The following is a 24858-nucleotide window of genomic DNA, read 5'->3' on the forward strand; positions in this document are numbered from 1 at the left end:
GAATATTGTAAGTTGACAGTTTGAGAAAACTGGTCAACTTGATCTGTAATCAAATGAAACATGTGAAGAGAATAACATGAAAAAAGGGGGAAATGTGTCAGAGATGTACTGTTAAAAGGGCAGATAGTTTTACAAGTAACTCCTTTATATCTTCAGGGAATAATTACTATGCCATTTATACTTTTAAACCAAAAAATTTTTTTTCTTATTTTTTTTCCCTTAGAATAGCCTAACTGATTTCAAAATACGGTAAAGTTAGCTCAAAAATAAAAATAAAAACTGATGTCACTAAAATACTTAAGAAAGGACATACATATCAAAGTCAACACTGTCCTCCAAAATTCTACAACCTAAGTAGTTTCAAGAATCTAGAATAGTACAATACTGGGAAATCTATGGATGTAATCATGTAAATATTCAAAGGAGAAAAAAGTTACAATCATCCTAATCGATTTTTAAAAGGAATTTGAGAAAAGTTAATTGTCATTTCTCCTTTGAAAAGTTGTTTGATAAAGGAGGAGAAAGGGGCTCCAATGGAAGAGTACACAGTGGACACAAACACATAATTCACAGAAGATAAAAACATTAAAATATATTCAACTTTGCTAGTAGTTTAAAAATGCCCATTAAAATTATAATGCCATACCTTTTTATATCTATCACAATAATTAAAAATCACAATTATAATTTCTAGTGCTGTCAGGAAGAAAGGAAAAGAACATTCTCAACAGAGTACTGCTGAAAGTGTCATGTGAAATAACTTTTGCAGGGATCAATTTATAAATATGTACTGAAAGTCTTTTAAAATAAGACTTTTTTTGGTCCATGCAATTCTAACGTTAGAAATTTATTCTAAGGAAATAAGTAAGGCTATGTTCAAAGATTTACTAGCTTTGTGGATGTTCACTGTATGATAGCAAAACATTCTCATCATCCCTGAATTAGACTTCTATTGCTGCCATAACAAACTAACACAAAGTATGGCAGTTGAGAACAACATAAATTTATTATCTTATAGTTCTGAAGACATTCAGGTAGGTTTGGCTGGTTCCTCTGCCCCGGGTCTCATGAGGTCAAAATCAAGGCATCAGCTGGGCCAGGCGCTTATCTGGAGGCTGTGAAGGAGAATCCATTTCCAAGTTCATTCAGGTTGTTGGCAGAATTAGCTGTTTCCTATCTTCTTGCTGGCTGGCAGCTAGGAATCTCTGTTAGTAATTTCATGCTGCCTGCATGACATTGCTCCTTCCATCTTCAGACCAGCAATGGTGTGTCAGATCCCTCTCAGCTTTGACTCTCTCTGACTTCCCCCTTTGATATCCATGGGTTCTGGGGATTAGGACAAGGACACTTTTCTCTACCACAATTCCTGAAGGGTCACTATAGCTACCATAATCCCAAATGTCCGAAAGAAGATTATTGGTTAAATAAATTACAGTACATCTGGACAATGGAATATCATGTAGTTATTAAAAGAATAGGTCCTGGGCAACTCACTTTGAAATTATAAAAGATAGCAATGGGCTGATGGAAGGACAGAGAGAAATAGGTAGATAATAAAGCAAGTTTAGTAAAATGTTCATCGTAGAATCTAGGTGGTAGGTATATGGGTGTTCACTGTAAAACATTTCCAGTGTTTTTGTATGTCTGAAAATTTTCGTAATAAAATACTGGGGAAAAAAATCATTAGCTCAGTGATCTTCCAAGTCCTCCTCCTCAATCAATCACCAGTCTTCCAACTGCACCGGGTGAAAATCTAGGTGTCTGTGAGATTTCTAGCAAAGCAGCAGCAAATAAGCTTCTGCATAAGGCTTGTACAGAGACTAAGTCTCAAATGGCATTAAATATCACTCCACTTTAATTTTCAGATAATTAGCAAATTAAAATAAAAAAGCACTAATATAGGATGAATTTTTGCATTGTTAATGTAAAAACCAGATTATACCTTATGCTTGAGGCATTTTTATTTTCAAAAAGAAGTTCCCTCTACCACATAAAACGAATGCTATCTCTGTTAATTATTTCTAGACAGGAATAAACAAATTGACCTCACAGTTTAACAAAATTTGACAAAACAGATTCTCAACTGAATGAAATAGGCCAACACAAAAATGAACATAAAATAACCTCAGAAGACAACGATTTCAGAAACAGTAACTGAAGGCCAATGTCATGACATGCAGCATCACCCTAAGCACTGAGAAGCGGTTCTGATGATATAAAATAAAATGCAGTCTTTGAGCTTCATCTCACCTTACAAAATCCTGTCTAATTTTGTAATAAAACAGAAATGTCTCAAAAACACTGTTTTCAAGATACGTAAGGAATTTAACGTTTAGAAGAGGGAATAAAAATCTAACTTGCTATTTTCATTTGGAAATAATATTGCAAATGTAACTAGGGGACGCTGAACCTCAGTTGGACACCCAAAACTGTTTTCATGGATTCAAATCAGGAGCAATTACTCTCATATTAATGACTCTCCAGTTTTATGGAAAATTGGCCAGAGTATAGATGAGAAATACCGTGGAATAGCAGTTAACTGCCAGAGCTCTGAGGTCAACCCTACTGGTCTCTGACTCCCTGTTCTACCGTTTACTGCTCATGTGATCTCGGGTAAGATTCTAAGCCTTGATTTCTTTATCAGCAAGACTGTCAGAATGGAATGAGATAACGAGTATGTAAAATACCTACCCCAACGCCTAATGCGCAACAGCAGTTCAAGAAATTGTTGCTTTTGCCAGTAAAAGCCCAAGTAATAACAAATGAAAATTTCCTATGAGATACAGATGTAATTAGGATGTATGTTAACTATCAGGCACTAAGTCAAATAACTATTGTTTTCTAACTTGCACTTTTAGGTCTATTTACAGAGAAGTGCTTCCGTGATGTTGAAATTTGAATTTTAGAACATTGTGTGCACTGCAATAAAATGCTCTCAGCGAACTGTGAATCTGATGAGATCTTTAAGAACCTAAATGTTATTGTTTTACTAAACGGTTAACCCCCTTAGGAAATATCATGTTCAAAAATATTACTGCTGAAATATAAGTCATCCCTGGTTGAAGACAGCTTGATTTGAAACCCAATGCATTATAACCATATTCTACATAAGGACCAGAAGTTGTATTTCTGGTTGCTTAATGACTGGGACCAATGCCTACATTTTGTCCAAACAACTGCCAATGCGCACGATTCAGTCAAGGTCAATGGCAATGAGGGTGACTCAGTCTGCTGCTACAATTGGAGTAAGGGATCACTGAAGAAGTTGCCATGGAAACTGCCTATCGTCCAGCAATTACCATTCAAAAACTTTGGGATGTAATCCTGTATTAAATTTGCAGTTTATTTCTTGTGGCAGAAACTAATTTTAAAAGCAGTTTGGAGGTCCTTAGAGTAATGAAGAATGCTTACTACAGGAAGAGGTAAAACAAGATATCTTCAGCCTACATGTCACTGGACTTACATTTTCAAAAGCCTCAAAGGCACTCAAAAGCACATAAATAACCCAATTTTTACCTTGCTGTTGTTTGTGATACAATTATAATATACACATTTTTCATCCACTGAAATTTATTTTTATGTTTCTATAACATGAAATTAATTTTGAGGAGTGGGACTTCACATGTGTAACACTGATAAGGATCTGAATTAAAGTGGCTCACCTTAGGATCACAGACTAGTAACCAAGTCATGAGCTGGGGCCTGCCTGTCATTTTGCTCTTTGGTGTCAAATTTCTTGGGAAAAGAGAGGTGCTTAATTTTATTTCCTGGAAATTTTTCCTGGACAGAAGTTTGTAGAAACAACTGTCAATGTATAAAAGCCAAAATCAAAATGGGACGGGAGGGGGAATGGCTAATGTAGCATTAAGAGGCAAAGAAAAGGAGATATTAATGTAGAAATAAAGAAAAAGGCTATTTAAGGAGTCTCTTCGGTCAAAATTTACTTGACAACAAGGAATGTGATGCCCCTTTTCCTTTCTTCTATTGCACATCTTTACGTCTACTTGTATCAATCTGGGAATAAGGTAAAAACTTTGTTAGGAGGAAGATATGAAACGCCAGCAAAAGACATTTTAGGGTAATGAGTGCATTACAACAAGAAAACTTCCAAGTGCTAACACTGGTATTGTTGGCAACAAATCTAAAATTCACTTGGTAGCATTTCTCATTAAAAAAAGCACAGGGACAGTACAAGGAAGTAATATAATGAAGACGCAGCTTTTTCTACAACACGCAGACCATTAAGTGGCAATTTAATGGTAATTCTCTTTGGTCAGCAGTCCTGTAAGTTTGTAAATAAAAGACAGGCAGTTTTAGTTTTTCTTTAGGTTTTCTTAAGGAAAACCATGGTTTCCTTAAGGTCCAAAGTCAGAGATGTTTTTAGATGTGCACCAGCTCAAGTGGAACAGACTGAACATGACGCAGCGCGTGTGCAACAATCACAGACGTGGGGTGTGGGAGAAAAAGGCTTGTGTGACGGAGGCCGTTCACTCAGCTTTGGCAAGGACCTAAAAGCCAACAGCAGCAATTACAGAGAAATCTCCACCTCATTTCATCAATAAAGCCAATGATCGGTTAAAACTTTCCTGAAAAATCACTTGGTTTTACTGAAAGATCATACTGAGAGCTAGGTGAACAAGAACTCTCAAATATCTAAAGGACAAGAAAATGGTAGTATAAAATCATTTTTAGCAATTTAGCTGCTTGCTTAAATAAAAATGCCTCTCCAACCAGAATGTTTAGGAAGCAGTTTTTTTCTCCTTGTATGTGTGTTTGATTTATGTTTAAGAAACATGTGACATTATTGGAACTAATTTACTGGTTACTATTCAACAGTCACTGTTAACTCTAACTCTTCAGTGTGCCAACAAGCTAAATAAAAGAATGATTATAACCTTCTTAATGACTTCGACTTTATGTCAATCAAAATTTGAGTAAATCGGGTGAGGAATTGGTCCTGTTGAGCATAAAGAATATAAAAACTGAAAGACAGACAAATAAAGACACAAAGGGAGAAATTAAAATCGCATTAACTGCACACACACAAAAAACCAGTTACAAATTGCTTTTGTAAAAGATCTCAAAAACAGTTGCTATCTGAATATTCCTTACATCTCTGAAGGGCTTTGATAACAGCAAGGATACTGAACACCTGCCCAGTGTTCTGTGCTCCCCTGTAATTTACCGGCCTTGGAAGGTCTGGTTCAATGTATCCTAGGCAGCTGGGGAAATTTCATTAACTCCTTCAGGTTACCTGGCAAACCGGTGCAATGTAATCAGCCCTGCCAATAGCTATTTACTGGTTAACACAACACTCCCAGGTGAAATGTCATTCACTTAACAACCTGAGTGAACGGTGCTGTGAGAAGGCACTGAGTTCGGCGCTGGATTCAAGCAGTTACCAAGGGATGTAATCCCCGCCTGCATGGAACCAGGGTCCAGGGGGAGAGAAATGTGAATTGTGGGAAATCCTTGCCGGCTAAAAAAAAAAAAAAAAAAAAAAAAAAAAAAGGGAAAAACGAAAGGATAAAAATGCAATTTAGACTGAGACTTGAATAAAAAAGCGCAGGAAGTGTCCCGTTTAAGACTTCACATTATAATGCTTTCAAGAGTTTCAGTCAGTGTCATTAGAGATTTCCAATTACATAAGGAAGAATACCAGAAGCAGGAGAAAATGCCTAATTGTAGAATGCATAATTTATTAGCTGTTTTAGCCAATTTCTCTTGAATTACCAAAAATCAGACTGCTTTATAAAGTGAGGGTGCTGACAAGCCTATTCAAAGAATAATACATGAAACTCAGTTTTGAAAGTGATCCCAAGTATTTATTGTACATGTGTTTGGTTTCCTGTTCATTTCTTTTCCCTAAACTTTTGTCTTAATTTTTATCAAAGTAACAGATGAGCATGGTGTGAAAGTCAAGACTAGCACCAGATGAAACAAGACAAGAGCAGCGCCTGGACCCACCCTCCTGTCCCCTTACCCGAACTTCCACTCTCCAGACGCAACTATTTTGAACCATTTTAGCTATTTCCTCCATCATCTGTCTTCTTATTCTGAAATCACACGTGTGTGCTGGTATTTCTTAATTTTAGAACTGTCAATAGATAACTGAAAGATATCTACTGACTTCTTGAAAAAAATGAGGCCTTTCTTCTTCCAAATTTATTTTAGAATCAGCTTGAGTTTTTCTGATTTTCTGAACTGAAAATGCCCATTTTTAAAACCACCGCAGGAAGGAGACAACTAAAAAGAAACATGTATACCTAAGCTAAAATGTTAAAAGTAATGGAACAAGATTTAACTGGGGATCTCAGAAGAAGGTCACGCTTCAAACTGTATGACACTGCTTTAAGACAATGGCAGTTAACCGAATCTTCTTGTATCCGAGTATCTTATCTGCAGTATGAGGGAGAGCGAGTAATAATTTCTCATGCTTCATTACTAGAGTAGAATGTGAGTCTATGAGAGTTGGACCATTTGCCAGAGCACCTTCTAAATTCCATAAGGCCTCTCTCAACTGTACCCTATGGTCATTGCTTTTGACTCACAAATTTATTTTGTAACTCTCAGAGCATGACGAATCCTAGGTGGCTGTTTTACTCCTTTTCTTTCTCTCTCCTTTTCTTTCTTCATAAGAGTCTGGCATTCTCAATAGGCACAGCAGTTATCCTGCTGACAATTCTCCTGTTCCTGCGCTATTACATTTAATTTGTGTGCTTTTATAACTTTGTACTTACGCCCACGGGCTTTTGAACAATGGGCACCCATTCAATAAATCCAAAGAAATAAATGACTTGATGATTGTAAGTGCTTTGAACTCAATGGACAGAAGGCTTTACATAAGTAATATAATAGTAAGGACACTGGGATGAAAGATTGAAAAGAAAAAAACAATCTAAAGCTTTTTCAGAAGCCACACACACACACACACACACACACACACACACACTCCCTCTCCATCATCCTTTGTTACACAGCATTCATTTTCCTCATTTCTACTCAGTTCTCAAAACCTCTTCCTCTATATTTTTTGAGAGGAAGATGACAAACATTTGTAAAGCATTTATACATTTATACATGCTTTCAAAGAGTATTTCCTTTGAACCATGGATGAGATGGTGAACACGAAGCTTATTATATACAGTAAGAGATAGTTAAATATATTCTGCAATCTCAGGGAAATAATTCCAGTACTATGAGGAAACCATCTGGAGCTCCCTATAACCTGAGCTGTGGGAATACGGCACGTTTTGACTTCCGTCCTTTTCACTTGGTTTATTAAGCATAACTTAATTTGAAATCTGATAGATGTACAGATTTAAAGAAAAGTAATCAGGATATTTAACTACGATGAGGTTTATTATCATGAGTTGTTATTAATTACAGTACTGACATATAACTTGCATTTTAAACAAGCTTAACTATGATCATTAGCCCACCGCAAAACTTCATCAAGGTGGGTATGCTAAGAAGTAGGAACAGGGGTATATACATATTTTAAGGTAAGAAAGGTTAACCAGGAGATCAAGAATAAGCAATGTTGTACTTTTTCTTTCTTAAACTTCAATTTAAAAAATTTAATTCCTAAAAGAATCTCCTTATGATTAATCTAGATACCTGTCAGTTTATACTATTCAAAAGAATTCCCATTTTTACACGCCCAGATGCCATCTCTGTTTTACCAAATCCAGTGGATATGTTTAATCCTCATCTCAGCCTCAATCTTCAGTTCACAATTGGTTCGCCATTTCTTCCTCTTTAAAACATGCCTACCTGACACCACACACTTTCTCTCCTACCCAACTTCTGAGGGTTGGAGGCCCCTCAGAGCTCCGCTGGGACCCGTTTCCTTCTCATACCACCTTCTCTCACATTGTGCTCTCATCAGTCTCACAAAATTTGAGTGTCTGACTTTGGTTGACGACACCTACGTTTCCACCTCCAGGCCATACTTCTCTGAGTTCTAAGCCACTATCATCTCTCACCAGGTGGAGTTAACAGGTTGAGTCATCTCTCACCTCTTTAAATCACTTTTCTACAGTATTCTTTTCAAAGGGCACATCTGGCCAGTTACTCCATTGTTCAAAACCCTTTAATGACTTTATGCCAAACTGGATAACATCTGCAGTGAACTCATCTTACGATGAGTAAGAAGGCCTGGCATGGCCTGACACTGACTGGTACCTCCAGTCTCATTTATGCTGGTCCCCCCACCCCTCCGTCCCACCTCCTACATCCACACTCCAAGACATTCTGGCCTGCTTACAGTTTTCTGAATAAACAGAGCCCTGTCCTGCTTCAGGGCTTTTGCATATGCTGTTAAAAACACTCTACTCCCACTCTTCCTCTGGCCGACTCTTACTCATCTCTCAGGTCTGTTAAATATCGCTTTCTCACTGAGCAAATACCCATCTCCCCCATATCCCCAAATCGCAGTTAGGATTCTCATGATTCTCTTGCATGATGTTACAGTTATTTTCTCTAACCCTATTTATAAGTTTGTATTCATTTGCTTGCTAATTGATCTAGCTTTTCCCTCTGCTAGCTCCCTGCAGTGGGGCAGAATCCATGCCTGCTTATTCCTCACTGCATACTCAAAGCCTGGGGCAAAATATGACATGAATAACATCATACGTTTTGAATGGATGATGCCCCTCCTTGAATTTATGCTCTGTTTTACTTTTGTATTTACCACATTTAATCCTATTTAAAAATGAACAAGTAACTAACAGTAGGACTGTTGCGACTTTTTTTTCAGAAATGGAAATTAAAACTCAAAAGATTAAGTCATTTCCTTACCAACACATAGCTACTAAGAGAGAGAAGCAGGATTCAAGTCCAGTTATGTCTGACTCCAGAGTCTTTGTTCTTGGATGAAGAAACTGAAGCTCAGACATTAAGATTTATCAATGATTTATGTAATAAAAACTTCGATGTCTTCCTTTTTTCTGGGAAAGTACGTAGATGCATATGATTACTTACATATTGAGATTATACATTTTCTACAGTCAATTCATTAAAAACAAAATCTCCGCGGCTCCCTTCTGTGGCGTTACTGGCTGACAGCGGCCAGGCCTCCCAGCATCATGTACGCTCTCCAGTGCTCCAGCTCTTGTGAGCGCTCTGTAAGCAACGATGATGATGCTACAGCGGGAGAAAGGCCATGCTGAGTTACTCAATGAGAAGGAATAAAGTATTCAGAAAGGGCGATAAACAGAGACAAAAAGAAATACAGAGAGTACAGAGTTAGAAAGAGACTGGAGCAGTCACCTCCACTATATTTCTGAAGTCAGTTCTAGAGCACCTCTGTTACATGCAGACCTCGTCTCTGTTGTACTTGAATCTCTACTGGGAAAGGAAGAGCACTTTTCTACTTACATCTGGTACCTAACAAGTCCTTTTTGGTGTAGAATTTTCATGTGTTACTAGAAGAAAAGCAAGTTAACACTGGGCATCACTATTGCAGTTATCTTTAATCTGCCATGATCACCAACAGAGCACTCCTCCTGCGGAATACTCATTGCTCTAAATAGAAAGGTGTAAGCCTCTATTGATAAACAAAACCCAGCGAAACAAAGAAAAGATAGACACTGAAATTTCCAAAGTTGCGAAGAACAGATATGATTTAACAGTATGTTCTATTAAACCCACATTAAATCTAAGGCCATAATTAAATCAGAAATATATTATTCTTATGATCAGATAAATTTTGCCCAGGAAAGATATATGAAAAAGCCCGTCTTACTTTCCATTCCTGAACAATGATACTCACATACTTACAAAGTAGGCATTAGCATCCTCATTTTGTAGATGAGATGACCAAAGCTCACAGGGCTACAGTAACTCCTCTAAGGCCACTAACTAAATAATTTGCTAACCAAAATAGCATATATCAAGCGTTAAAACTCAGAGTTAAGTCTAGCTTGCAGAGTCAGCTTATTCCATTATGCCACAGTACACTGAAAAGAGAATTTTTAACAGGATTTCTAGTAATAAGCTTTAGTTTTCAGTGATAGGAGAACAAAGGACGTATCTTCCTATCGTTCAGGTGGTAGAATCTTGGTGGCAGGAATAACGGCCACTAACATTTACACAGTACATATTTATATAGTTATACAGTTATATGCCAAATATTGCACAAAGGGCCTTCCATGCAGTATCTCATTTAATTCGTACAACAATCTCATGGGCAAGGTATTACTGTTTTTTATTTAACAAATGAGAAAACCAAAGATCAGAGTCGGGGTTAAGGTCAAGATCACATGAAAGTTAAATCCAGTTTTTTCAGAGTCCAATGCTCATACTCTTTAAATTAAAAAAAATGGTATAATATACATAAAATTTACCATCCTAACCATTTTTCTACCGGGTCAGTAGTGTTAAGTATACTCACATTGTTGTGCACCCTCTTTAACTTTTTCAATTGGAAAATTTCATATGTATACAAAAATAGGCAGGATAGTATAATGAACTTCCATTTTACCTACTAACCCAGCTCCAATAATTATCAACTCAGGACCAATATTGTTTCTTTATTCTCACTCACTTCCTCCCCTCAAGTGCCATTTTGAAGCAACTTCCAGACATATCTTTCAGCCATTAGTATATTGGTAGGTATCTCCAAAAGATAAAGATTCTTCTTTTAAAACTATAACCATAATGCCATTCTCACACATAAAAAGTTATTAGTAATCTCTGAAAATTATCTAATATCCAGCCAGTCCTCAACCTTCTAATTAGGCAAAAAAAAAAAAGGTTTTTGTTCTTTTTTTAATGACAGTTTGTTAGAATGAGTATCCAAATAAAGTCTTTATGTTGCAACTGGACTTTATTAAAGGGTGTTTCTGTCTCCTTTCTCATTGTAATTTATTAGTTGAATAAACCAGGTTATCTGTCCTATGCGGTGTCCTGCAATCTGGATTTTGGTGGTGGTGTTTCTTATTTCTCTGTTCTGGGTATTTCCAGTAAATTGGTAGACGAATCTAGAGACCTGATCAGATTAGTTTTTTTGTTTTGTTTTGTTTTTGTGGTTTTGTTTTTGGTTTTAAAAGCAAGACTACTTCCTGAATGATGGTGTGTTCTACATCAGGAGGCACGTAACGTCTGGTTGTCTCTTTCTGTAAGTCAGCAGCCACTCATGTTCACTGCTTGGCTCACTAATTTATTAAGGTTTGCAAAACGGTGATATTCTCATTGTATCATTCCCTTTTCAGTAATCAGCTATAGTATTTCTCTAAAGAGGAACTTTCCTACATCTATTATTTTGTTACCATCTTACATGAAAGGCAGCATATATTCTTTGTTCCTGTTAGTGGAAATCTGGTTGCTAGTGATGCTCAACGCTGTGTTACTGGGCTGGTCACTGTTTCTGAGTTCAAAGAACAGATGCAGAATGACTAGACATGAGCTACAGGAACTGAAAAACAAAAACCCGAGTTCGTACAGAGACTTCCTATTCAACTGAGATCAAAGAGTTTCTACTCAATCTCTTCTATTTTACATCTATATACATATACTGTTCCCATGCCAAGAATCCAGGTTCCCAAGGCAACGGGGAAAACAAAATTAGAATACTGTACAATTACTTGCTTTATCTCACATTACAAACACATGCCTTGAAATAACAATACCAAGGTTGCTATACAAATATAATTAATAAAAAGTTTCTTTTTTTTTCAGTTGTGTCTTCAAGCCAACCAGGGATGAAGAATCACTTGGATGTTTGGTTATTCTACCCACTGGATATATATTTGTCTACTTATTTCAATTTATTTAAATTTCAGAGACTGATCACAAATATTCAGTCCAACTCTACTGAAGGAACTTTTTTTAAACTTAAGAATTATTTACATAGTTGTTAAGTTAAATTTGAAAAATCAGAATTCCTCAAAGTCTAGGTTTATCTCTCCATCACTTTCATTCTATTCTTTCACTCTCCTCATAGGTAAGTATTAAAATTAAAAAAAAGTTTATCTTTCCATTGTTTTTTCAAACATAAATATAAATGGATATCAACAACTTATCCTGAGAATTATTTGGTAACATACAGTTTCATACAGAAATATTTTTCATTCATTTTTATGGCTGGATTATACTCTATTGTGTGAATGAATCAAAGTTCATTCAAAGCTCTTACTGATGTAGTTAAAGACTGAAGATCAATTTGTCTGATTTCAAAGCTCTCACACATAATTTTATGTTACATTTATATGTATCTAAGTCTTTTATGTAAGCAGTCCTTTCATATGTGGTCTACTTTATTTGCTTTCTTTTTATATTTTATTTTATTTTATTTTATTTTATTTTAGTATTCAGGAAATCTGTATTTTTGTTCTAATAGTTACCTTTATGTGAATAACTTTACATAATTCCTGTCTTCTTATTTTTTGTCATTTTCTCTTGGCTTGCTACTGTAAACAATACTAAATTAGCTAATTACCTCTTCTTCCTCCCACTCCTCTCTCAGCAGCTGATCTGAAGTAATACCTTTAACACCCAGTTAACTGTCAGGCAATCAGCAAGTTTACTCCACTTCTTACATGTTCCCCCACTTCCCCCTCCATATTTGAATAGTTGTGATATATCTGCATTGGCAGAGACACAGCCTTTAAATACTACACTACACTCTCTCCTTTATGAATGTCATTTGATGTTAGTTCCACAAGCAAAAATAGATAACGCTCATCACCAGTCTCTGTGTTTGTGCTTCTCCCGTCATCATGGTTGCCTGAAGTTCTTTCTCTAGTACAGGCGTTGGCAAACTATGAACTATGGGCCAAATGAGATTTGTGGCCTGTTTTAATATGGCCTTTGAGCTAAGAATGGTTTTTTTTTTCACATTTTTACAGGGTTGTAAACAAAACAAAACAAAACACCCCAAAGAAATGCAATAAAGACAGCATGTAGCTACAAAGTCTAAGATTTTTACCATTTGGCTCTTTATAGAAAAATCTTTGCTGACCACTCCACTCCACTAGAGCCCTCAGGAAAGGAACAATGTTCTCAGAGCCGCTAGATTTCATAAGATTGCGTCTCTCCTACTTGCAAGTCAGTTTGGTGGGATAGAAAATCCTTGGCTTTCATTTATTTTCCTTGAGTATTTTAAAAATGTTATTCCATTTTTACTGTAGCATAAAACACTGCCAAAAAGTCTGCTGACAATTTTATTTTCTTCCCTTAAAAGTGACCTGGACTTTTTGCCTGAGGACCCCTCAGATTTTTTTCTCTTTATCTTTGTAACTCTGCAATTTCACTAGAATATGTGTTGGTACTTGCTGTCCTGGGCTGATTTCCCAAGGCATATGGTATATGTGTTTTCAACACATAGTTTCAAGTCTTTTTCCTTCATAATTTTAGGAAAGTTTCCTTGAAGTACAGCTTTTGGCCTTTTTTTTTTCTTTTTGAGAGATTCCCATTTTATGATTGGATTTTTGCCTCTAGTATTTAGCCATTTTCTCAAACCCTTGTTACTTCTTTTATTTCTTTTTGCCTTCAAGATATCCTCCGTTCCATCTTCTATTTTTCTTAAGGCATTGTCTATTCAATTTACTAAATGCTTCACCTTTGTGTATAATCTGCATCTCGGAAAGGACTTTCCATTTCTAGTTTTATTTCTAAATAAAATTTAACCGTTTCAGTTTTTGTGATTCTGATTTACGTTGTTCTGTTCCATCTTGCATCATTTTCTGAGCTTCTCTTAGTTGTTGGAAAAGTTACTGAGTAGCTTTCATCTATTTGGTGGGTTCATATGCTTTCACTGTCAATATAGATGTGATGATTCCCCTTATTCTCTTTCATCTTCTGTCTTTGCACTGGATTTGACTGTGATTTGTCTCTTTTGCTCATTTTTACTAAGGTTTTCCTGACACTTCTGAGTATGCAGGGTGGGTTCAAGACTTGAGAGCGACCTCTTCTTTGTCTATGCGAAGTGTTCAGAAATACGGCCACGTACTTCCTGGGATCTCTAGGCTCTCTTCTCCAACCTTACACTTGCCTCAACTTTCTTTTTTCTTTGCTCATTGTCCCTGACCTCCCTCCTCTGGGGGCCCTATTTCCAGCAATGGATGGGGCTTGGTCCCGGAAGAGAGCTTTAGCTATTTAGTTTTAAGAGTTGGTGGGGCCCAGCGGCTAGAACCCCAGCAGATCTTACAGCGGACCCCTACCAGTTTCAGGCACTTTTCTCAAACTGGTCTGTGTTCTTTCCAATGAACCCCTTTTGGCTAATTCTCAGCTCCCTTGGGTGTCTCATCACTTCCCTTCAGCTCCTCTCGCACAGATACTGCAAGGATCTGATGGCTCTTGGCAGTCTGTACCCACCCTCTTGTATTTTGGGTTTTATATGGCTACTCTGTCACCTAGTTTTGTTGTAGATGTTGTATTTGTTGATGCATTCTATTTGTTGTTTTCATGGAGGAAATCTGAAAAAACGAAAAACCTATGAGGCTGGGTCCATCTTTCAAGAATTCTCTTTGCAAAGCTTACATTCTATTATTTAAAATTAAAAAAAAATTTTAATGGAGGTACTGAGAATCAAACCTAGGACATCACGCATGCTAGGCATGTGCCCTACCACTGAGCTATACCTACCCCTTCCAAAGCTTATACTCCTAACCACTATACATACTGACTCTTAAAGGCCCTTCCATTCTGTAAGACTCTTAAAAACCACTCAAAATTTCTATGATGCTTTCTCGGAGGAGCCTTTTATTTGTAGCATTCTATCAAAAAATTAGCTGATATTTATATTATCTCTGAATATGTACATCACTCTGCGATATCTACAAATGTCTGTCTCAAATCCTTAAAGAAAGGATCTGCATCATCGTTCCATATTTCCTATTGAGCCTCTTCACACACCCGGGCCCACTACTGTTGTATCACTCCAGGGCACACCATGCACTGCATTCCAGATGTTTCGGGGGCATGATTCACACAGAATGAGAGTGGAGTCTCCTGTAACTGTGCACTGCAGCAATACAAATCCCTTTCTATATATCCAGGGTATCTTCATAGAACTAACAGAACCAGAGACAATGTTAAAGAAATCACACACACACAAATCTACTTTAAGATACAATTTAAGGCAAGGAAATCAAGGGTCAGAATCGCAAAATAAGTTACCCAAGCTCACAGAAAGTAAAGGTGAAAAAACAGAACACAGGTCTTCTCATTTTCAGGCAGTTGCTCTATCCAAAACTTTTCTGGATCAGTCCTCAATAAGCATTTGTTCAAAACGATTATAAATACGGTCCAGATAATCTCCTTCCCAGCCACAATACCCATCAGAGCTCAGGGAGGCTCCTGTCTCAAGCCCTCTCACCCCGTTTCATTTTCCTAGAACACACTGCCTCTAGAGAGCCACACGACTCACTGCTTCTCCTCCTTTAGGTTTTGCTCAAATGTCACTTCTCACCGAGGCATACCCTCCACCGACCACCCATTACGCTGCTATCTCCCCATCGCTAGCCCTCCCAATCCCTTTATCCTGCTTTACTTCTAACGTCTCATTCATTTGTTCATTCATTAGTCCCTGCACACAATCACTATCCATCTCTCCTCATTAGAATGTAGGCTTCTTGAGAGCAGGGATTTTTATCGCCATTCATGTCTTCACAGGGCAGAGAAAAGTGCCTGAGAAGACATAGTTGCTCACTACTTGCTGGATGAAAAAAAAAAATAAGGAATTTCAAGTACCATGTGGAGTTTTTTTAAATACATGTACTACTCTTTTATAACTGGTATTACTGCTAGCCTGGAAAACATTAGTAATTCACATTGGCATCACAATGGGTATGGGAAATTTAGGACTTGGAATTGGTTAGTGAGCTAAAGCACTACTAATAATGAAACAGAAGTTACTCTTACCCTAATTTGCATTCATTGACCAGTATGACACAACTTCCTAAGAGAGTTAATACCTGATAATAACAGTGCTTTTTAGGTTTAGAATATGACCTAAAAAGGATGTCATTAATTCAATCACTAAATTGATCAATCAGCATTGTAGATTAAAAGACAAGAAGACACTTTTCAGAGCAACACAACATTCTCATGACTTCAGTCAAAACACAAATTCGAGATCATAGAAGATACCAGGTGAGAGATTAGACTCAAATTCGTGAAAATAATTAACCATGCCTGCTCTATTTATATGTCAACTATCCAAAAACAACTACTTTGTTGTGTTAACAAATCAAGAAAACCAATACACTCCAATTATGGACTAACCTTTAGCAACTGTCAAAGCACAAATTAACTTGCCTTCTGCTTCCCAAAGTATACCACTTCTCGTAACTGAGGTCCCCAAATTCACATCTCAGAAACTCAAGTAACTTATGAATAAGAAACAATTTAGGCTTAACTTTATCTGGCGTTAACTGAATCTTCTAATAACACCTGAAGCCTAGATAAACTCTGATGCTTTCATGTTCATTTCTGCATTTATAAGGTAATCCCCAAATATTCCTTTAATAATTCTTAAGAATTTTTCAGAAAGCCATGAAATTTCCAGGAGAACAGGCAGAGCTGAATTCTCAAATACAATTTGTTTTCAGAAATTAAATCCACTAAGGAAAGAGCTGAATTTCCACTCATACAATGAGTAAGATTACTAGTTTTTGGGGGTCTTATTTGGAGAAACTATAATAAAGTGCCATTTATAAAATATTTGCAGCTTTGACTATAATCAACTGTAATAATAAGATACCAGCTCAAAAAAATTCTTTTCATTTAAACCTCTTTTGTAATACTGCTTTTTAATAACCCTCATAATAGCCGAATTAAAGGACCCCAACAGAAATCATTCATCCCACATAAAACAAACATTGCCTTTTCTTCTTAGCTTTGTTTTACAAGCTACATTATTTCCAGATGACGCTTGAGGGGACTATGGTTTCAAGAATTAGATGCCTAAATAGACAGCTGCTTTCTATTTGCCATGTAAATCAAGGATATATCAAAGAAAATTCCAAATAGTAGACTTCTTTTCTTCCTATTAAGAACCATGAACTCAGGCAGAAAAGGAGAAAGAGAGGGGGCCGGAAAAATCAAAATTTGAGCAAACAAAATTAAAATAATGATTTCTTAATTAAAAAAGCAAGTCTGAAGAATCTTAGGAAAAGATGATTTTGTATTATCTCTGTTCTGCAGCAGGTAAAAATATTTTCACTACAATAGGAAGGGGAGGAAGGGGAAAGACAGAAACCGTGATCACCGGTTTTTACAAATCTATCACATATTGCTACTGAATTTAATATGCATAGGTTAGCTTTTCTATATTCTTTAAACTTCACTTAGAAATAATTAATCATTGCCGGATTTCAATGCAAACACATCCTATTTCCTTTTATAAAGCAGAGAAAGGAACATAAAAGTTTTTTAAGTATTTTAAATTATAATTTAAAAAAATCTTCTAAAATATTCTACCATACTCCATAAGAAGGGAAAAGACAAACTGCCTCTGTAGGAATAAAGAAAGGGCAATAGTATCTCCCCCAACTCAGGTGTCCTTCTTAAGAATGGAGGAATTTATTTTTCTTTTAAACAAGAGGGGATCCTTGTCCTTAGAAGCATTCTCGGAACATCTCTGGAACTCCTAGTTCAGAAATGCATACAAAGCCAAGTCATAACACAAACAAGAAAATCAGTCCGATTATGTTAAAGTCAGGACTGGTTTTAAATTAGAGAAAAAAACTGACAGGGATGGGGTGAGGAGCTTGGCTCACTTGCTACGGGCTTCGTTTATTTGATTTTTAAAATCAGTTGTTCTAAAGAAGAAATTGTTTCCATGTTATGTAAGTGTTAGATTCTCTACTCCAGGGTTTAAATCCGACAGACAAATCAGTGAGAGTCTCATCAAGAACTGAGAGTATGAAATACAAAGAGTCGTACGTATGTGTATTTTTGTATTTACTTCCTTGTATGTGTGTGTGAAGAGGAGTCTTTTGACACTAGCTCAATATTGTACAAAACAAATGGCTGAAGATAGTTTTCAATATTACCCAATCCATCAACTATTTCAGTCAAATGACTTTGAGATCTGAATTAAAAAGTAAACACTGATAAGGAATCTTCAAACCAGAATGACCTAAAATGGAAAGGGCGAAAAATGGAAAAATTCCTGAATCTAGATTTTCTTGTCATATGGAATTAGGTCAGAATACCCCATAATACATTTCTGAAGAAATTAAATGTCTAAAAGCAGATATAAAACTTATAAACAAGAGCTTAAAGATTATTATAAGAGCTATCAATTAAAAAGGTATCAAATGACATAATGCAGAATGAGCAGAATGTTAGGGTTCCATATAGAATGTTAATGATAAGCAATGATGATCAAAATAAATTTCAAACACACAACTTTTGCTCTTTTGGAACTTACAACTTAAGACAGCAAACTGTTAGATCAAGTGGAGGTTGAACAATCTATTCTACTTATATTGAACTAAGAGAAAAATGCTACAACTAATGCTTGAACATGCATCAATTCTGACATAAAAATCATGCAAAAATCAATGAGAAAAATGATCAAACTAAATTATAAGTCACACAGATATAGGTAGGTCTAAGACTCTTTTTTAGTGTTAGACACCTGACAGAGCATCATCCTTATCAATTAATTGGTTAATATTTAGTCAATTTTTCCAGCCTAGGATACAACAGACTCATGTCTTCAAACTTCATTCAGTCTTACTGAGAAGAATAGCATAAAAGAAATAATTATAGAATATGAGACAGCATATATTTAAATGTTCTTTCTGTGTGTTTGTGTGTGTAATAGTTCATATACACCATTGGTTCTCAAAACCCATTCATATTCTTAAAAGTCAACGATGCTCTCAAAAAGCTATTTTTATGTGAATTACATGTATTGGTATTTACCACATTAGAAATTAAAACCAAGAAAAATTAGAACATGAGAACATACAAGTACGCATTCTATTAACTGTCAGATTAACATTACTCATCACGTAGCCTTTGGACAACTCTGTTGTATCGTCCTGAGAGAATGAAAGTGAAAATGAGACTCTGAGAACCCCTGAAGACAGTGTGTGTGTGTGTGTGTGTGTGTGTGTGTGTGTGTGTGTGTGTCTGTGTGTCTGTGTGTGTGTCTGTGTGTTGTCAATAGCATTAGAGTAGTCCTCCCTTATTGGCAGGGGATACTTTTCAAGAACCCCAGTGAACACCTGAAACCACAGGTAGCACCAACCCTAAATACAGCTGACCTTTGAACAACACAGGTTTGAACTGTGCAGGTCCACTTACATGTGGATTTTTTCCCTAATAAATATACAGCTGGCCCTCCACATTCTGTGGTTTTACTTCTGTGGATTTAACCAATTTTGGATTGAAATTTCCATCTGTGGTTGGGTGAATTCAAGGATTTGAAATCTGAGGATGTGGAGGGCTGACTGGACTATACCATTTTATACAAGCGACATGAGCATCCTTAGATTTTGAAATAAGTGGGGGCACCTAATACTGATACCGAGGGAACTGTATACTATGTTTTTTCCTATAGCTACATACCTATGATAAAAGTTTAATTCAAAAATTGGGCAGAGTAAAAGTATATCTGAATTACCAGCGTGATGCACTACTTCTGTGCTTTGGGTCATTTAGTAAAATAAGCATTACTTGAACACAAGCACTGTGATATCATGACGGTCCATCTGATGATAACTGAGATAGTGACTAAGTGACTAAAGGTCGGAATATGCCAAAAGGATGATTCACGTCCCAGGCAAGATGGAACTGGATGTTAAGAGATTTCATCATGCTACTCTAAAGGTGTGAAATTTAAAATTATGAATTATTTATTTCTGGAATTCTCCATTCAATATTTTTGGACTGCGGGTGACCATGGTAAATGAAACCATGGAAAGCAAAACCATGGACGTGGAGGGAAGACTGCACTGGCTTAGCAAGTTGATGATAAACTCTTAGTTACTATTTATACTTTCGCTGATTTTTCTAATCTGGCTGGCTCCTCACTCTTTTTGGCCAGGGTATTTTTGGTTTGTGCCTTTGCATTTACATTTGGGATGAGATGGGAAAGTCTATCCCTTGAAAAGGTTTCAAAAGGTTTCAAAAGTTATTTGATGATCATGGGGCAACATAACTTGGTTCCTTATGATTCCACCTATGATTCCTCTCATCTCAACCAGCTGCTAAGATAACTGTTAGAAAGTAGGGAAACAAAACTTACATTGTACTGTGACAGTACTGATAATTAAAAGTCACGGTTATATTTAAAAAGCAAGTATAACTCATCTACTATTTTTGCTTCATTTTCTATATTCAGATTCTATGTTATATGACCAAAGTTGTTCTAGAAATTTATTCTTGTCTAAAAATTGTTGAAAGGTTCTTCTTTAACAATTTTCTCCTGGCCTTTTTAGTCACTGAATTAAATTTTATGAAACCCTAGATAGACACCAGAGCTCAGTCAATTGAACCTCACCAGCTTTCCTAGATACCTTTATCACTCTCTGACCAGCGATCACTGTAGTATGTAGTGGGGATTCTCTCTCCCAACAGAGAACTTGAGTGCAATTTTCGTTTTATTTTCCCGTAAGCAGCCAGGGCATTTCCTCTTTATCTAAAGTTGCTTGAAATCTTCAGGCTTCCCCTGAGATGTTCAGATAAACATGGCTGTACTAAAGTACTAAGACTAATGTTTCTGTAACTTGTTATTTGCTTTGTATGTTGTTACTCAACTGACTGGTGAATTATTCAGTATAATGAGAATAAACGTTTTCTTAATAAACTCAAATCTCTAGGTAGACTGAAGTACTCTATGTACTACAATGAGAAGAAAAACATCCTTATTTTTAAGCACTTATCCAAACTCTTTACTAATATATTTCTTTCAATCTTAGTGTAGAAAGTATACATCAGGGTATCTACTGCTGCATTAAAACCCTTTCATATTCCTTTTCCATCTTTTACAAACAAGTGGTCTAAAGCTTTAGCCTAGGACACAGAATCTTAGGTGGTTGTTGGCAAAGAAACTTAACAAGTAACATATCTGGGGAAGAAAAAAGAAGAAACATATTTTATTTTCCCAGATAATGACCAACTTACAACAGAATGACAAAGAGAACATGGTTTCAAATGTTAACTCACTTATACATAGTGTGTTGAGCAATGGGAATGATGGATAAAAACATCAGTTATCACCAAAGAAAAACATACTGCAGCACTGACCTGTAAGGTTGCTACTGTTTTCTTTAATCACCTATCAGATCAGTGATTGGGGTGATTCAGTTACCACTACTACTGAATTCATGTTACTCACTCTTTTTACTTAACTCTGAGGAAAGGCACCAAAATTCAAGTTCATAAATCCATTTGGAAAATCTGTGATTTGCAAAGTCTCATACACACAAATGTGAAAATAAGGACTGTCAATGACAGATTCCAAATAGAATTTTCCTTATATTACTAGGAATCAGATGACTTAAGAAATTCACTTTTACTTAGTGAAAACTTCATCCAAGAAGAAAACAGTAAGTCAATGACTCTAAAAACTGTACCATTCAATAGTAGCATCTGTCCATTACGAGTTCAACTTGTCCTTTCATTGCATAATCACCTACAAGTTTGCTAAATACTGTTAAATATGACCCATTTTCTCAAAGAAATACCAATTTTCTGGCCTCTGATTAAAGGATAATACTGCAACCTTAGTTCTATATATATTCAACATATTTTTGTGGAATTAAACAGGAATACTATATAAATCAATAACTATATAAAAATGACAAAACATTTAAAGATGAACAAAATTCAAGTTCTTAATAAACATAATCCCCATTGCCACTTTGGCCCCAACTGAGGTTTTTCAAGGAACAATTAGAATTGTTTTCTTAAACTGAAAACCTCCCCACTAAAATCTGGAACAAGACAAGGATGTCCACTCTCACCACTTCAATTCAACATAGTCTTGGAAGTCCTAGCCACAGCAATCAGGTAAGAAAAAGAAATAAAAGGGATTCAAATTGGAAAAGAAGAGGTAAAACTGTCACTATATGTAGACAACATGATACTATATATAGAAAACCCCAAAAGCTCCACAAAAAAACTACTAGAGCTAATAAAAGAATTCAGCAAGCTAGCAGGATACAATATTAACATACAAAATTCAGTTGCATTTCTTCACACTAACAATGCATCAACAGGAAAAGAAAGTAAAGAAACAATCCTTCTTAAAATTGCATCCAAAACAATAAAATACTTAGGAATAAATCTGATCAAGGAGGTGAAAGATTTATACATGGAGAACTACAAAACACTGATTAGGAAATTAAAGAAGACTTAAAGAAATGGAAAGATTTCCCATGCTCTTGGATTGGAAGAATCAATATTGTTAAAATGGCCATACTGTTGAAGGCAATCTACAGATTTAATATGATCCCTACCAAATTACCTAGGACAGTTTTTTACAGAACTGGAACAAATGATCCTAAGATTCATATGGATCACCAAAGACCCAGAATTGCCAAAAGAATATTGAAGAAAAAGAATGGAGCTGGAGGAATAACCCTCCTAGACTTCAGATACTACAGAGCTACAATAATCAAAACAGTGTGGTATTGGCATAAAAACATAGATATGGATCAATGGAACAGAATAGAGAGTCCAGAAATAAACCCACAGACTTATGGTCAATTAATCTTCGACAAAGGAGGCAAGAATATACAATGGAGAAAAGATAGTCTCTTCACCAAGTGGTGTTGGGGAAAACTGGACAGCAGCATGTAAGTCAATGAAGTGAGAACACTCCCTCACTCCATACACAAAAATAAACTCAAAATGGCTTATAGACTTAAATATAAGGCAAGATACGATAAATCTCCTAGAAGAAAATACAGGCAAAACATTCTCTGACATAAATCTTAGCAACCTTCTCCTAGGGCAGTGTACCCAGGCAAATAAGAGCAAAAATAAACAAATGGGACCTAATTAAACTCATAAGCTTTTGCATAGAAGGAAACCATAAGCAAAACAAAATGACAACCTACAGAATGGGAGAAAATATTTGCAAATGATGCAACTGACAAAGGCTTAATTTCCAGAATAGATAAATAGCTCATACAACTTAATAACAAAAAACTAAACAACCCAATCCAAAAATGGGCAGAGGACCTAAACAAGCAATTCTCCAATGAAGACATACAAATGGCCAACAGACATATGGAAAAGTGCTCAATATCATTAATTATCAGAGAAATGCAAATCAAAACTACAATGAGGCATCACTTCACACCAGTCAGGACGGCCATCATTCAAAAGTTCATGAAGGATAAATGCTGGAGAGGCTGTGGAGAAACAGGAACCCTCCTATACTGCTGGTGGGAAATGTAGTCTGGTGCAGCCATTATGGAAAACAGTATGGAGATTCCTCAAAAAACTAAAAAAAAGACTTACCATATGATCCAGCAATCCCACTTCTGGGTATATATCCAGAGGGAACTTTAATGCAAAAAGATACATGCACTCCAATATTCACAGCAGCACTATGTACAATAACCAAGACATGGAAACAACCTCAATGTTCATCGACAGATGACTGGATAAAGAAATATGGTATATTTATACAATGGAATACTACTCTGCCATAAAAAGAAAAAGAATAAAATAATGCCATCTGAAGCAACATGGATGGACCTAGAGACTGTCAGTCTAAGTGAAATAAGCCAGAAAGAGAAAAGAAAAATACCATATGATATCATTCATATGTGTAATCTTGAAAAAAAAAAAAAGGACACTACAAACTCATCTACAAAACAAAAACAGACTTGCAGACTTCATAAATAAGCTTATGGTTACCGGGGAAAGGGGGTGGGAAGGGATAAATCTGGGAGTTTGAGATTTACAAATGTTAGCCACTATATTAAAAAATAGATTAAAAAAAAGTTTCTTCCGTATAGCACAGGGAACTACCTGTTCGATATCTTGTAGTAACCTTTAATTAAGAAATATGAAAATGAACATATGTATGTATATGCATGACTGGGACATTGCGCTGTACACCAGAAATTGACACACTGTAATTGATGGTACTTCAACAAAAAGAAAAAAATGAATTCTTTTCTTATAACAAGTCATGACAAGGATAGAACTAAGTGAGTTATAATGCTCATTTGAAAAAAAATGTTGAGAATATTCAACCAGCAGGAAATCTTAAAAGATACTGTTTGGTTTTTTTATTTTGGTAAAAGAGAATTACTTGGGAATTTTAAACTGAATACCTTAATGGGATGACAGATCATAACATCTCTCTCACATACACACTAAATAAATAAATAAAAGAGAAGAAAAACAGCTCCGGTCAGGCTGTGGATGCAGACAGCGATCTCTGTTTATCAGCGTCTGATATCCGGACTGGGTGCTGTTCCCACAGTCTCATATCAGCACAACCATTTAAAATGAAACAAACCACAGCAGGAAACAAGCAAAACAACTCTCCGGCTGTCTGGTACACATCACCACATCAAACTCAGAATATAAAAATTCTCTCACAAAGTGTCTAAACATCAACCCACCTCGTTGTCTGGGGACTCAGGGAGGGGGTCCTTATTAGAGCTGGATGAACCACCTCTGTGGTTCATGACATGACATTTTTTAGCATCCTCATCTAAGGCATGTTCCAAAATATAAGAAGTGTTCACAGATAGTGGCACTATCCTAAAGGAACTCATAACATGTTCTCCTTCCTATTATTATATAATGCTCATCCCTGTGCTGTGGCCATTCTATTCCATCCTCCTCCTCTGAGGTCAAGGGGTAATAAGCTCTTCATCTTTAAAGCTGATGGAACAAATGCAACATGCTACTGCTGTTTTCTGCTGA

General features: G+C 36.2%; 1 protein-coding gene across 6 annotated transcripts in view; it reads right to left on the reverse strand.

Moving 5' to 3' along the window:
* DYM (dymeclin) overlaps window positions 1–24858 on the reverse strand; it is a 317249-nt gene that overhangs the window by 78969 nt on the left and 213422 nt on the right. The gene's annotated exons all lie outside the window — the stretch shown is intronic.

This window comes from Vicugna pacos, chromosome 30 (genome assembly GCF_048564905.1).
Source record: "Vicugna pacos chromosome 30, VicPac4, whole genome shotgun sequence".
NCBI classification, from domain to species: Eukaryota; Metazoa; Chordata; class Mammalia; order Artiodactyla; family Camelidae; genus Vicugna; species Vicugna pacos.